The sequence below is a fragment of the Quercus lobata genome, chromosome 3 (genome assembly GCF_001633185.2).
Source record: "Quercus lobata isolate SW786 chromosome 3, ValleyOak3.0 Primary Assembly, whole genome shotgun sequence".
Classification (NCBI taxonomy): Eukaryota; Viridiplantae; Streptophyta; class Magnoliopsida; order Fagales; family Fagaceae; genus Quercus; species Quercus lobata.
In genome coordinates, this window is record NC_044906.1 from 13,714,019 (window position 1) to 13,731,249 (window position 17,231).

The 17,231-nt window shown below is 32.0% G+C and overlaps 1 pseudogene; it reads left to right on the forward strand.

Moving 5' to 3' along the window:
- Positions 1-3,197: 3,197 nt before the first annotated feature.
- LOC115980367 lies at positions 3,198-4,074 on the forward strand (annotated as a pseudogene).
- Positions 4,075-17,231: the final 13,157 nt, after the last annotated feature.

The following is a 17,231-nucleotide window of genomic DNA, read 5'->3' on the forward strand; positions in this document are numbered from 1 at the left end:
ACAGTCCCTCTCTCACACTTCGTTGCTTTTCTGATTTTTTTGTTTTGATTTTTGTTTCTTTGATTGTTTATATATTTTGATTCTCTGTAATAATATATGTTTGGATCCTAAGAAAATGTAAGAAATATTATAAAAATGGGTTTTCTAGAGCATTTTTAGGAACACAACCAAATACTAGAAAATATTTTCCAAAACATTTTTTGAAATGCAACCAAACATTAGAAAATATTTTTCACCTGAAATTATTTTACACCCGGAAAATATTTTACACTGAAACAAACACAGCCTAATAGTACTATTATTGATAGGTTTGAAAATTGGGCAAAATAAGAATGTAGATGATTTTTTTTTCTTGACAGAGTAGATGAAGGTTTTATTTGACTAAGACAGAGACAGTTGCATTTTTGTTATTGGTCTATGTATAACGAACGTACATATATACTAACTTAGGCTTTTTTATAGTGGTATTTTGGATTAAGTAATGTATTTGAGTTTTGTGAGAGAGTGTAATTAAATGTGTATGTATGTTTAATAATTAGCTTGTTTCTCAACAACAACAAAAAATACATATATACTAACTTCACATATCAAATACACTCAATCGTAGTTGTATTTATTTATTTTTGGTTGAATAAGTTGTAGCTTTTTTTTTTTTTAATGTTGTAGCTATATTGATTCTCCACCAAAAAAAAAAGTTGTATACCTTTATTAATGTTCTATGTAAAAAACAGTGTGTATATATATATATATAATTAAATAAAAAAGAAACAATTAACTTGGACTATAAACATTCTTGCTTAAATGTAGTTGCTTTAATCCTTTACAATAATTGAAACAATGTCCAACAAAAGATAAAAGAAAATTTTAATAACATGAATTCAAGAATATAAAAAACAATTATCTACTTAAGCAAATAAAAATAATTAAATATTTTTCAATTCACTCAATTAAGTAATAGATTACTAATTTGACCTAATGGTAAAAGCTTGGGCTAACATGCCCCAGGGCATCGGTTCAAATAGCCCCACTAGTAGCATGTTGAAATGCCACACTAGTTGCACCCTCTCTAACAATTTTTTCTTCACCAAATTTTTTTTAAAAGTAACAGCTTTTTATTCTTAATTATATTGATTCCAACAATTTGCATTTCCTCTCTTTCTAACAAAATATCATTCTTTTAGAGAAAATCTAGTAAAATGTAATAAAAAGGAAGTTGATTCCTTATTATATCATCATAACACATAATAAGTAACATACATAGGTCATAAGATAATTTTATACAAAATATTTCAAAATGCCGTTCATATCATGCTAGGACATCAGCTAGCGGATAGAAAAGCAAGAATCTCAGTCATAGTGGTCTAAGGTCTGTTGTCCCAACTTCCAAGAGGTGCATCCTTTGAGGAGGGAAGAAAATATACTCTTCTTGTATTAATTTCCATGTATTTACTGAAAATGAATGTATTTTTATGTAATAATTATCCATTAATGGTGCATTAATTACTCGTATAAAAGAATTTATATGTTTGTTTTTAGGATGATGTTAACGGATACTCTTAGAGTAATTATTAATAAATCATAATAAGAAAGTTTTGACATCACTTTTATAGAAAATATAAAAAGCTGTCAACCACATTTATTATTTTATTACTCTCCCAATAAAATATTTTTAAAATAGCTCCTAAACTAATGTCCTAAGAGCATTAGTTAACATTTTCCTAATATATAATTTGAATAAGAAATCATTTATTTGGAATAATAAGACATTTAACCTTATGTTTAGTTGCTTCAAAAAGGAAAAATTGTAGAATACTCTTAGATTATAATAAAATGTGTATGCCCCACTCACAAGTCTTATGATAAATTTAGACCCACAATTATGTGAGAGTGAGTACGTATTTATTATACTCTATTCTATAATTACACCTTTGACAAGAATTAAAACAAAAACCATCAAAAGTCAAAAGAAAATTTAATAATACTTGCAATAAAAAATATAAAATAATTTTATGTTTAAATAAATTGAAATAATTAAATCTTTTTTAATTTATTAAATATAATATATTCATATTTTAAATTATACAAACATGGGCATAACGAAGGAAGTCATTAGTGCTAGGTTATCACTTGAACATTTTGTACAATATTTAACAAACTATTTAACAACATTTTTACAATGTTAATGTAGCCAACTTTTTATTGGTTTTCATTTAAGTTCACCATTAATATCATTTTTTTTTATTTACCAATAACCACTTACCATGTTTGTAGTTTGTAAATTTTTTTTGTAAAAAAAATTTGTATTTATAGCATTACTCAAAGAGTATTACAAGTTTTACTATATAAATTTACAAATTAATGTGATAATGAATATGATTAGTGGACTTCAATTACCTCATAAATAAATATTTGAAGTTCTCTTCATGAAACTTCTATTTATTTAACCTTCCACCTCATCAAATATTTTGCATTTATGTTAATGTATTAATTAATTTTCATGTATTAATGGAGTAATTTAATTTTATTTCATGTATTAATTATTCATAATTGGGCATTAATTATTTATATAAAAAATCATTTATACGGTTTTTTTTTTTAATAAAATTTATATTGCAACAAAAATTATTAGGAATACTTATAATCAAGAATAAAAAAGAACTTCTCAAAAAAAAAAAAGATAATTGTAATTAAACTTAAATTAGTGAAAATAATTAAATATTTGTAAATTTATTTAAACAATTGGCTCATAGCTATTCTTTCTTTCTAATAACATGTAATATAATTGAAGTTGTCTCCCCAAATATTATAACACATAAAAAGTATTATACATGAGATATGATATTATTTCTTACAAAATATTTTAAAACACATCGCACATCACACAGTACATCAACTAGTAGGTTAACTTGGCATGTCAAATGCACCAAATGAGTTTCTATCTTGACACATGCACATAACTGGTCCTTAGAATTTTTTTTTTCTTTTTTTAAAAAGGAAAGAAAGAAAATAATCAAAATATTCTATTAAAAATATGTAAGAACAAGGCCAACCTTCTGTGCCATGTGGGCCCAACAAATGCCCACAAATAATGACCCGGCCCCTTGGAGGACTGGAAGCTGCAACTAGCTCTTGAATTTTCTATCATTCAATTCAATACCCTCCCTTGGAGAGTCTGCCAATTACCTTATAGTTTTGACATGGATTGCCAGGATGAGCCTTTGGTTCAAAAAGTCTGGGAGTTGTATGAGCAAATCTCAAGCCTTGAGAGCCTCAAGCCTTCCAAAGATGTCAATATTATCTTCACAAAACTTGTGCTCACATGCATGCCACCAAATCCTATTGATGTAACCAAGCTGTGCAAAAAGGTGCAAGAAATGAGGTCAAAGCTCATTAGGCTTTGTGGTGAGGCTGAGGGACTTTTGCAAAGTCATTTCTCTACCATTTTAGGCTCATGTGAAAGCCCACTTGGCCATCTCAATATTTTTCCTTACTATTCTAATTATCTCAAACTTAGCCTCCTTGAATTCAATATCCTTAGCCAACACTACACCCATGTCCCTAGCAAAATTGCCTTTGTGGGCTCAGGTCCCCTTCCTCTTACCTCAATTGTCTTGGCCTCCAAACACCTTACCAACACCACCTTTCATAACTATGATATTGACCCTGTAGCCAATTTACAGGCTATTGGCTTATTTTCATCTGAATCTGACTAACCCAAAAGAATGTTCTTCCATACCAATGATATAATGAATGAAAAAAATGCTCTTAAAGATTATGAAGTTGTTTTCTTGGCAGCTCTAGTTGGCATGGACAAAGAGGACAAGGTTAAATTTGTTGATCATTTGGCTAAGCTAGCACATGGCTCCAGGAGCTCTTTTGATGCTGAGAAGTGCACATAGGGCTCGCGCTTTTCTCTATCTAGTGCTTGATCCTAGTGATCTTTATGGATTCGAGGTTCTTTCAGTGTTTCATCCCGCCAATGAGGTTATTAGCTCGGTTGTCATTGCACGTAAATATGCAATGCCTGCAAACTCACTTGAGGAAGGTCTTGGCCCCATTATGCTGCCTATCTAATAATCATATTGGATAAATGTTGTTGCACATAGGCTGTTAATCCACACAGCTTTGTCTGAAATCATGACTTCAAGTCATAGCTTCTATTGTTTCCGGAGGCGTGTGTGCAAAACAGTGTAGATTAGGGTTATGTGTAATAAACACCTCTCCTAGCATTATGACAAAATTTTCTAATGTTTTGTTCTTAAAGGTAATCAATGAATTACTAGTTGGTACTGAAATGAGCTTAGGAGTTTGTAAGCCCCAATTGGATATTAATTGGATTTGGTTTCCCATGTTCTCAATTCTAATGCTGCCTACATGTGTACAGATTCCTGAAGTTAACTTTTAGAAATGTTCAGCTAGATATCAGTATGGGACAAGGTGAATAAGAAGCATGAATCAATTAAAATCTATGCATAACATTTCATCCTATTATCATTGAAGTAACACATGAATTAATATAAGATAAATGGCGAAGCTATGTAATTCAGCCTATTTTTAGGAAACTTGCCACATCTTATGATACTAACATATTAGTCTATAATCTTATTAAAATATATATATATATATATATGAGTTTACATTTTACAAATAGTTATTTATTGGGACAGTTTGAGAAAAATCTAATTGCGACCTTACTATAACATATTGTGATACTACTAAATGAAATGTTTGAGTCTATAAATTTGGGCCAAATCATGTTATATTAATGGTCCAATTAAGGGTGAGTTTGGTTCAGCTTTTTGTAAAAGTGCATAATGAAAAAGTTAAGTTTTCAAAAAGTGCATAATGAAAAAGTTCATTTTCAAAAAACTGAGTGTTTGGTAAAAACTGTTAAAAAATGCTTTTTGAAAAAACTGAGTGTTTGGCTAGCACTTATAAAAGTGACAGTTTAAGGGATAAATTACCAAAAAGGACAATGTATATATAAGGGAGTTCATTTCATACTTTATTTTTTATTTTTTTGGATGTGAGTTTGGATCATACTTAAATCAATTTTTTTCTTTCTAAAAAAATTATTTTTTGCTCACCAATATTAGCTAATAATAACCTACCACTTAAGATTTATTGTGAAAATATTGTGATAAAAATCGATACTGATTTTAATTTTAACGTGCTATTAAAATTATATTTTTCTCTTTCTAAAAAAATTATTTTTTCCTCACCAATATTAGCTAATAATAACCTACCACTTAAGATTTATTGTGAAAGTATTGTGAAAATATTGTGATAAAAATTGATACTGATTTTAATTTTAACATACTATTAAAATTATCTTTTTCTCTTTCTAAAAAAATTATTTTTTTCTCACCAATATTAGCTAATAATAACCTACCCCTTAAAATTTATTGTGAAAAAATTGTGATAATATTTCATTCTTCTTTTTTCCTTTTTTCCCCCTCTTTTTTTATCCTCCACACACGGCATTTCTGTCTTTTTTTTTTCCTTTTTTTTTCCCTCTTTTTTTCTCCTCCACACACGTACCCGTTCTCTTTTCTTTTTTATCTTTCTTTCCTCCTTTTTTCCCCTGCCATTCCTCCAAACTCCATAACATTCAGAGCTCTCCTTCTTCGTCTTTTTTTTTTTTTTTCTCCCTTTTCTCTTAGCACTTTGTTTGTTGGTTCTTGGCGGTGTTGTTGACGTAGAATTGTGGGAGAGAGGCCCATTGCTGGGCAAAGGAGCATTTGGGTCTGTGTTTTTGGCCAAACCCACATCCAAGTTTCGCTCTTTTCCTTCGTTGATGGCAGTGAAGTCAGCGGATCAGTGTTGCTTGGTGTTTTGTTGATCAAATCTCTACCTTCAAAATGTATTTCTTAGATCAAATTAGACATAAATAAAATTTAAAAAAAAAAAATACAGATCAGTGCGCGTTGAAGAAGACGAAGAAAGAAGAAGAAGAGGAAGAAGATTCACGGATGACTTACCATGAGAGACTTGTAGCAGCACAGAGAGGGCAGAGCAAAGAAGAGATGAGAGGCGTTGAGCTTCAGAGCTTCAAGCGTTGAGCATTTGAGAACTGAAGCCATTTATCAAGGGTAATTTGGTATTTTTCGGCAGAGCCCAACAGATACCATTCAAACGCGCATTCGACTTTTTGTTTATGGACCTCCAGAGGTCCATAATTGTCTTGCACATTTATGCCTTCGTCCAAAATGCAACTTTTATATAAAAGTTGCGTTTCTGCTTCACCGAACGGTGATTTCTGTCCAGCTTTTTAACAAACGTGCGTTTCAGCCCCTAAAAGTTGAAACAAACGGGCACTAACAGATGCTCTTAAGGAATTTGTTAATAAAAAAAATTTAAAAAGTTTTAATATCATTTTTATAAAATAATAATAATAACAAGCTTTCAAAATAGTTAGTTTTTTTTTTCTTATAAAAAGTTTCTAAAAATAGTTTCTAAACCAATTCTCTTAGAGTATCCTTTTACTTTTCCTTATATCAATTTTCAAGCCTTTTACTCTTTTCCCATTTGGAATTCACTCATACATGTATATTCGACAATCTTTCCCTCATTGAATGTTGTTTGTAAGAACCTTATGTCTACCCCCACATGCTTATCTCCACAAAACCACCCCATATGTCCACCTCAATCAGTAGGAACCTCATGTTGCGTCACCATCGTTCTTCTTTGATCTAACACTATTGGCCGATATTACTTTGTTGGAATTTTACGAAATCATTTGTGGGCTTGTCTTATGGGATGCACACTTGTAAATAATGTTCCACGTATATGCACCATATCCCTACTCCAACGCGAAAGAAATATTGATGACCTTGTTATCATGTTGCACATCATCATAGGCCATGGCATCATCACCTCTAATACCAACTTATTGAAAAGATAACACTTTGGGAAAATTATGATTGACGCTTTAAGAGCATCTCCAACAAGAGAATTAAACACCAAATGCTCTTTATTTTAGAGAGTAAATTCACAAAATAGGCTACTGTTCATTCTTTAATGGACTCTCTATATCTTGAATTTTTTTTGGCTCATGAACAGTAGCTCAACAAGTCTAATGAGCTACTGTTCATTTTTCAAATATTTTTTTTCTATTATAATAATAAGGTATTGAATAAAAAAATGTTGGAAGATGTGTAGTTGTTAAAAAAAAATAATAATAAATAAAGAAATAATATTTAAATGAGATAGAGAATCTATTGGAAAGTGTATTTGAAAAAGTGGGTAGTTTAAAGGTAAAAGTCATTGTTCATTCTCCAAACAATACAAAAATTTGCCCAATCTGCTGGAGATGCTCCAAGAGCAAATATTACTATACCACTTAACCCAAAAGTTTATATGCAATATACATGTTAAAATTAAAATAATATAAATAAAATAGTACAAATAATTAAGTTTATATTTTCAAAATTTATATATATATATATATATATATATATATTCCCCCATTTCCTTAACCATATTAGACGATATATAAACTCATAATTACACATGCTATTAAAAAATTATGAAGCCTCTTCTCCCAGATGAGTTGTTGGAAATTTGGAAAACATGACAAATTGTTATTGACAACTTTTCTAACAACCAAAACACTTTAAATCAAGCCCTTCTAGACCAAAATAAGAACTCAAAAAGGCTGTTTGGCCTTCCTTGACCTCAACCTAGCCTTCCCCTATCCTCCTTAGTGTCAATGTTATCAAGATTTGGCAAACCTTGGAAAAAAAAACTCTTAAAAAATCACCCTTTTTAACCTATTTTTGTTCTTTCACATATTTCATTCCATCACGCAGACATTTTCAAGTAATCAAGCTTGTTCTTTCTATATTTGATGTCAATTTTCCTAAAATTCTATTAGTTTGGTTGGAATTAGAGAAATCCTAAAGTTAGGGTTATTAGTGCTCACTTGGGAATTTCTATGTTTCAGTTGTATTTTCTTTCAATTGATCATGAAATAGTGAAATTGAGGACCTGAATTGAAGATTTAAACAACCACCAGTTAATCAAAACACAATGGTTGGTTAACATATTATTAGAGATCTCATATATTAGGGTTAGGGTTTTATGCTTAACTTGATCATTTTGTATTATGACTTTCAATATATTACATTTATTGCTTAAAATGTAATTAAGGATCCAAATTAAAAAATTGAAATCCCAATTTGGTCATATATTAACTAGAGTGAAGGGATCTAACAAAATGGGTTTTTGAGTTATTAAGTTCATTCTGAAAATTAGGAATTTTCAATATGGTAAAGGTTTAAATAAACTGGATGAAATAATATGTAATTGGGACACTTAATTAGTGTTTGATAACAAAAATTGGAGAAAAATATTATGGATTTGGGAATAATCAAAGATTTAAAGTCATTAAGGTTAGATTTTTGAATTCTGGGGTTCTTAATGTTTTCAAGTCAAATTGAATGTGCAAATTGGGTGATGTGATTAAGGGTTATGATTAATTTAAATTTATGTTATGCTTAATCTAATGAACTTTTTTTTTTTTTTGAGGGACTAATCTAATGAACTTGACAAGTTAGAAATGGATAAAGTAAAATATTAAGAATTTTGTGACTACTATTATTTCTTGTGTTAGTTGATAGCGTAGACGTGAAATTATTATATATCCTCAATTAGCATTAATCAAAGTTATGCTTTTCGTAATATTCATGAAAAAATTGTTGTCATTCATCGAGCTTGTCAAATAAGCTTGTAGGATATGAAAAAAAAAATGCATGACACAGCTGAAATGATCAATATAAGATTAATAAATAAATTAAAACACATTAAAAGGACCGACTCCCAACCAAAGTATAAAAAATTTGACCTTTGTTATTTGTATCTTCGAAATTGATAGTTAACAAAGATATCTTGTATATCCGACCTACATATTATATCTTTCACATTATGTGGATAAATGGATTCCATAATTATGTAGAGCTCACATGTTGTAAAAAAGATGATGCATAAACCATGTGTATGAGATCATTATTAATTGGGAGGGGTTTAGTGATTTGCTCATGCACAAGGCTTCAACCTCTGTCAGTGTCTGCATAATGCATCTTCTTAAGGCCCAATTTAAGCTAGAGCACTGTACTTTGAAATCCCAAGCATCCTCTTGCCTTTGTCAAGGAGCCCATTGCACAAGGAGAGCCCTTCAAACTTCTATTCGGCATAAATATCTTAAGAATCACATATTAGGCCCAAACAACTTACTGCACTCCAAATTCATGCGGGCCAAGAATTGGTTTCAAAGTTCTAATCCTTCACCATGCTTCAAAGATATCTCGGCTTCTAATAAATGAAAACCAATTCTCTACGAAGCTCAAAAATATCAATAAGTCTAGTGAGATAAAAAAAATAATTAAAAAAAATATAAAATAAATTAAACAATTATTAAGGTGACATATTATTATTAATATATATAGTAAGATGATATCAATGATATGATAATGATACTATGTCAAATTATCAATCACAATTTGCAACCTCAATAAATTGTGCAACAAAATAAAATTTTGTATTTCCAGCATCGCTCACTTAGGCTTGGTTTGGATAGCAACGCAAACGCGTTGCTTTGCGGGTCTGCATTTTTTTCTGTGATCTCGTACATTGTTCATAGGACCCGCAAGTACAGAATTCAGCAAATATAACTTTAAAACTAGGTCTCATGACACTATTCACACATTTAAAAATTATTTTGTTACAATATTTTCAGTTTTCAGCAACAAATAGTATCCAAACAGACCCTTATTTGTTTTCTTTTTTTTGAAAACGTCCTATGAAAATCGAGTTACACATATCTACTACTCATCCACGTATCATGAAAGCATTATGTGTTTACCCCTCATGCTCACTTTTCTATCAGTTTGATTGCAAAATGCACTGCTATAGAAAGGTGAGTTGGAAAGATTTAAAACATGATTGAAGGCAAGTCACTTTTCTCAGCTATCTTGTTGTGCCTCTTAGATTTGGTAACAAGTGGTTCCACGCACACGATGCTTGTTTCACGACAACTTATAAAGCAAGCCATATTACACAACTACAATTCCCATAGAATACGGGTAGCATAAAGTTGTGACATTGAAATTGCTAGAGAAAAGTTATGAGAGATAGAAACCTAGCTAGTGTTTGAATGATGGTCTAATGCGTGGGCCTAAGTGCACAGACTTGCTTTTGTATACTAACCTAACAACAAAGTTGGATGAAACTGTTCTCAACATACCTCAAAATAAGTTACTTTAACCTCCAAGATAAATCTTGTTAGAGATATATTAGCCCATTAGTATAGGCCCAAGCCTAATTCTAATAGGTTAATATATCTCTAACATACAATGAACATAATGTCGGGTTTATATACTAGTCTACTAGAGAATATATGACTAACCCTAAACTAACCATTGACTAATCTAAGATTAATATGCTTGTCCTATAAGTACATGAGTCTACGAAGCTTGGATTTGGAATGTCTATAGCTTAATGCGGCACCTATGCTGCTCGATTCACATGGCAAGATCTTGTGTCGCTAACATGCAAGTGAATGTCTTGGTTGGTATGACAGAATTACTATGGTGATAAGATCTTGTATCAATACCTTGCATAGAATTACACCACTTAAAAACAAGCTATATGTGGGTAGGGCTGACATGGTAGACTGGTAGTGCCTTGTGAATTTTTATTTTTACTTTTTATTTTTGAGATGCTTGAAAGTTGAATCCCTTAGGTTTGTTAAACCAAACATAGTGACGCTGTGAAACCCCTTGTGTGAGTGACTCCATAGTCTATAATATGCTTGCAAAGGCTTGTGGACACATGTAGACAGACTTGGATTAATTAAAAGACGTAGACCCACAATTAGACGTGGCAAAACGGGCGGGTCGGGTCGGGTTCGGGTCGGGTCAATCGGGTTTGCGGGTTAAACGGGTCACGGGTCAAAACGGGTCACGGGTCAAAACGGGTCATTTTTAAAACGGGTCAATCGGGTTGCGGGTCAAACGGGTCGCGGGTTGAGTCGGGTCGTGAGTCGGGTTGAGTCGGGTCGTGAGTCGGGTCGAGTTGACCCGTATTTTTCAAACAATTTTTTTTTTTTTTTTTTGGAAATAGATGCAATCTGTCAATTGTTTATGAGTTCTTTAATTGTGATTAGATTTTCACTAGTGATATTGTTACCAATTACCACTAAACACTTGAATTGATATCCAAATTTGGTGCAACTCCTATTCCAGCTTTCTAGAAACTAATCTTGGTATAATCTTCAATCTATTTAAAGTAGGAAGAGAAAATAAAGGTGGCAAGTAAAAAATAACAAACTATAATGGAGTACATAACATATTAAGTAAAAAAGAATAAGTAAATATTTTATAAAAATTACACCTCAATCTAAATCTACTCAACATTGGTAAACGTGGCAAAACGTGCGGGTCGGGTTCGGGTTCGGGTCGGGTCGGGTTAATCGGGTCGCGGGTCAATCGGGTCGCGGGTCAAAACGGGTCACGGGTCCAAACGGGTCATTTTTAAACGGGTCAATCGGGTTACGGGTCAAACGGGTTGCAGGTCAAACGGGTCGGGTCAAAACGGGTCTGACCCGTTTTGCCATGTCTACCCACAATGTTGTTCAGCCATATGAAACATTGAATAATGTTTCCCCGTGTACCTTGTTTGGTGACCACGCCTATGTGATTTGGCACTGGAAAGTACCCCACCACTACCATACTCTCCACCATATTCTTTAGCCAAATTTGAGAGGGGGTGTTAAAAATATATTAACACCTAAGGTGTTAGAGATATATTAGCTCATTAGTATAAGCTCAAGCCTAATTCTATTAACTCATTAGCTTCATGAAACCTTGAGATTTGATAAGGTTGAAAAGTTCCATCAAGCTTCTATCTTGAGTTTGAGAGGGGGTGTTAGGGATATATTAGCCCATTAGCATAGGCCCAAGCCTAATTCTACTTTGTGTGCAAGTCAAGTCTCCTACTTTTACTAGAAGTCTATTAGTCTAAGGTTTAATCTAATATATATATATATATATATATATATACACATATTATGGTTCATTATAACATAAGATTTATATTACACTCTAATATATTATTGATGTAACCCTTTAGGATTTCCTCCATGGATTTTGGCCGTTAGGCTGAACCACGTAACCCTCATGTGTTATTGTATTCTATATTTTATACTTTTGCTTCCGCATCCATACTAGCATATTCAACATGGTGTATCAATGCTAATATTTAACTAATCTAATTTATTAACGTAAGTTAAAAATTAAAACACATTGCTTTCAAGGTTTTTGTATTTTCTATAGGGTAGTAAAAGGATAAAAAAAAATTATAAACTTTTCTTTTTTTAAAAAAAAAAAAAAAAAAAAAAAAAAAAAAAAAAAAAAACCTCAAAATTTTGTTCCATATATTTTCTTTTGTAATTCCATAGTTACAACAATAAATGAAGGAGAACAAGCAATGCCATTAAGTTACAAGACTTTTATATCTAAAAAAAATAATTTCAAGACTTTTGACTTGTCTCATATCTTTAATCACCTTGGGAGGACAATTGGAAAAAATGGCTAGTGAATTTTGACTTGGTACGAACCCACATTGGTACCCATATCTAGAGAGTATAATATTATTCAAATTCATTGTGGTATTATTGCTATTATAAAAGCATTCAATATGCTAAAATTTGGTCAAATTCTGTAATAAAAATCACTTTTTTTTAGTTTAGTCATCCATTTTTATAATACATTCCACTCTTCATTTTATAATAATTTTTATTAAAAAAAACTATAATACATATCACATATTATTTGCCACCAAAACATATGATTGAATTAAAGTAGTCATGAGATTACATTTGTTGCCTTGTAAGAACCTCATTGTTGATTGATTTTGGTCTTAATGCGCCTCATGACTAGATTAACCATCACGATTAAGCTTTTGGGATATTGTGACTTTAATCACTTTAGTAAGTAAGTGATAAAACTTTGGAAAAATTTAATAAAAAGAAATCTAAAGAACTAACTGTTAATGATTTACAACATGAAATTAATATTGTTAAACAAGAGATAAGCGAATTAAAACATGATAACAATAATTTTAGCCAAGGACATGAGCATAAAGATGGAGGTGAATCCAGTCAACAAGCTCTTCTTTCTAATAAAGGTATTCCTGACGCTTTCACTAATTCTCAACTTGCTCTTGTTAATAAAATAATTCCTCCAAAATGGTTTACAAAAGTTAAAATTTTTATTTCTCTTGATTATCATTTCACTGTTATTACCATGATAGATTCAGGTGCAGATATGAACTGTATCCAAATAGGACTGATTCCTTCAAAATACTTTGAAAAATCTACAGAAAGATTGGTTTCTGCTAATGGTTCTCAGATGAAAATTAAGTATGAATTGAATAATGCTCATGTATGCCATGCTAATGTCTGTTTCAAGATTCCTTCCGTTCTTGTTAAAAATATGACTGATAAAGTGATTCTTGGTTTGCCTTTTATAAATGCTTTATATCCTTTTCTTGTTGAACATGATGGAATTACTACTGATCCTTTTGGACAAAAAGTATAGTTCAAATTTGCTTCAAAGTTTGATATTGATACTAATACTGCTTCAAACATGATACATGCTAAAATTAAACATCTTAAATTCCTTCAGCAAGAAGTTAGATACAAGAAAATTGCTGAACAAATTTCTGATAAATTGTTGCAATCCAAAATTGATAATTTTCAGAAAATGTTGATTGATGATGTTTGCTTGGATGTCCCTAATGCGTTCTGGCATAGGAAGAAACATATTGTTGATTTGCCATATGTTAAAGATTTTGATGAGAAAAATATTCCCACAAAAGCTCATCCTATCCAAATGAATGTTGAAACTGTTGAATTTTGCAAAAAAGAAATCCATGATTTGTTGCAGAAAAAATTAATTAGGAATAGCAAGTTCTCCTGGTCTTGTTCCGTTTTTTATGTCCAAAAAAATGCTGAGATTGAAAGACGAACCCTAAGATTAGTTATTAACTACAAACCCTTGAATAAGGTTCTGGCAAATTCAGATTAGTGAGAATGATAGGTACAAAACTGCTTTTACCACTCCTTTTGGCCATTATGAGTGGTATGTTATGCCATTTGGCCTTAAAAATGCCCCAAGTGAGTTTCAAAATATCATGAATGATATTTTCAACTCCTTCAGTCATTTCACCATTGTTTATATTGATGATGTTCTTGTTTACTCTAGCTCTATTGACGAACACTAGAAACATTTGAATTCGTTTCCTAACACTATCAAAAGAAATGGTCTTGTTGTCTCAGCCAAGAAGGTTAAACTATTTCAAACCAAGGTTCGTTTTCTTGGCTATGATATCTCTGAAGGACCGATTCGTCCTATAGATAGAGCCATCCAATTTACTGATAAGTTTCCTGATGTTATCATTGACAAAACACAGCTTCAAAGATTTCTGGGGTCATTAAACTATGTCGCAGATTTTTACAAAGATATGAGGAAACAATGCAAACCTCTGTTTGATCGGTTAAAAGTAATCCTCCTCCTTGGTCTGATGTTCATACTTCTATTGTTAAACAAATCAAATCTCATGTTAAGATATTGCCTTGTCTTGGTATCCCTACTGTTGGTGCTTTCAAAATTGTTGAAACCGATGCCTCTGACGTTGGTTATGGTGGTATTCTAAAACAAAGAGTTTCTCCTGAGTCATCTAAACAAATTGTTCGTTTCTATTCTGGTATTTGGAATAATGCACAGTTAAATTATAGTACTATTAAAAAGCAAATTTTATCTATAGTACTATGTATTTCAAAATTTCAAAGTGATTTATTAAACCAAAAGTTTTTGTTACGTATTGATTGCAAAAGTGCTAAATATGTTATTGAAAAAGATGTTGAAAATATTGCTTCAAAACATATTTTTGCTAGATGGCAAGCTATTTTAATCGTTTTTTATTTTGATAATGAATATATTAAAGGATCTCAAAATTCTATCCCTGATTTCCTTACCCGTGAATTTCTGCAATGTCACAATGGCAAATAGAAGACCGAAAGATAATCATCCTGCTGAAACCTCTAAACAAATTGTTAAAAAAGAACCTGCTTCTCCCCTTGACATTACTAACCATTTCACCACTCTAGGAACCATCCCTAGGCTTAATTACTCCATTGTTCTTGCTTCATCTTATGACCCTTATGCCATAACCCCTGTTAACCAGCCCATTAAAACTGTTTTTCCAAAAAATTCCCATCAATACATCAAAAAACAATATTTCCAACACTTGTTTTATATTGAACCCAACAGAGCCTCTATTTCTTATCCTCTCAGATTTGATAGGAGTTATTTCCCTCCGAAGTTTCATTGGATTCCGGAGCATAGAGAAAAGAATTTAAATTATTATTCTGATCTTCTGCGCCATGAAAGATCTATTATTATTAACACCATTTCTGATAATAAAGATACTTCCAAAATTATTTACCACAGTGTTTACTTGGTCAATTTTATTTCTGAAGAAAAATGGGGCTCTTCTCTTACATCTACCAGAACAATGCCAAGTTCCCCCATTCCCTATTCATATTATGATGGCTTGGTCAAGATTCATGCTGCACCAGAATGAAAACATGTCTCATTCCTGGTTTGTTAACTTTGACAAAAATTTCACTGGTGATTTGCCTCTTTGGTTCAACCGCTGGTGGGCCCAATTTGGTCCTATTATTGAATTATTTCCTGCACCATTGCTTGATGCTTTCGAATGTTTCAAGAAATGTTATAGGTGTGATGCTTATGGAGCCAAATTTCCTGCTTTGCTTCATTTTGTTAAAAAATATAAAATACCTTGGATATTGAAATGGCAATATGAGAAAGACGGTGATGTTCTCTCTAGGCATTGGTATGTAAAATGGTGGGGCAAATTCCCTCACACTCAACGTATTATTGCCGCTGTTGCCTCTCTTTCCAGAGAATCTTCATTTGCTGCTGCTTTGCCTATGGCAAAAGATCATTCCCTTGTTCAAACCCCTGCTCCTGCTGATGCTCCCTCTTCTTCTTCCAGCAAAAATGTTCAGTCTCCAGCACAGAATAAAAGCTCCTCTATTGACAATTTGAGAAAAAAATCCTGATGCTCTTCTAGCTTTACTCAAATGGGCAGAAGAAGCTGTTGCTAATCAAGAAGAATCCAAAGCTTCCTCAGAAGAATCTGTTGCTCACAACCCCTATTTCCCATATGATCAGGAGCTGTTTGGACATGATGAAGATAACACTCCAGATCTCCAAGAAGATTGAGCTTATTTGTCTAGCCTGCATAAAGGCCAAATGCTACACTGTTTACTTACTAGTGAACTTTCACTGTTAATTTCCACTCCTGATGATAATGTTCTGAAAAGATAATTCTCCATGTTTCCCATGACTTTTAGTCACACCAAGATTGCTTTCAGCAATTTATTACTATTATCTTTTACTGTTAACTTTTACTATTCACAAGTACTGTTTACTCAAAACTTTGCCTATTTAAGGGGGGATGTCCCTTAGGGTTTTTTAAGTCAAGTTTTAGTTCTGATTTCTCTTCCCTTAGAACTAGCCTTCTTAGAGAGAGAACTCACCCTACTTCTACTACTACTACCTTGTTCATCCTTGTTCACTACAAGCCTTGTAATCCTACAAACCTTGTAACTAGGACTAGTTCAAGTTTTGTAACTGTTAACCTGTAACTGTTGAGATCTTGTATTCACTACTACTGTAAGTGTTTATTCTACTTTCAATAACAAGTATTTTCAGTTTTATGTTCATTATTTTACTTATTGCTACCGCCACCTTGGACGGATTACCGTCATACCGGACGGTTCTAAATTGCTTTCATTTACTTTGAACTATTATTTTCATTTACTTTGAATTATTTTGACATATATTCTCTTGGCTGGTTCTACCACCTTATTATTGTTCTTACATTCAAGTTATTTACTTTCAAGTTACTTACTTACATTAACACTTGTTTTATATTGAACCCAACAGAGCCTCTATTTCTGATCCTCTCAGACTTGCTAGGAGTTATTTCCCTCCGAAGTTTTACTTAAGTGATTATAGTCATATTTCTTAATACACAAAACCTCACAATAACGACTTGACACCTAATGATGCCCCACGCCTAGTAACAATAGCAAAGCCCAACGCCACCAAGACTCCACGGCTGAAATGATTGTGTATAGA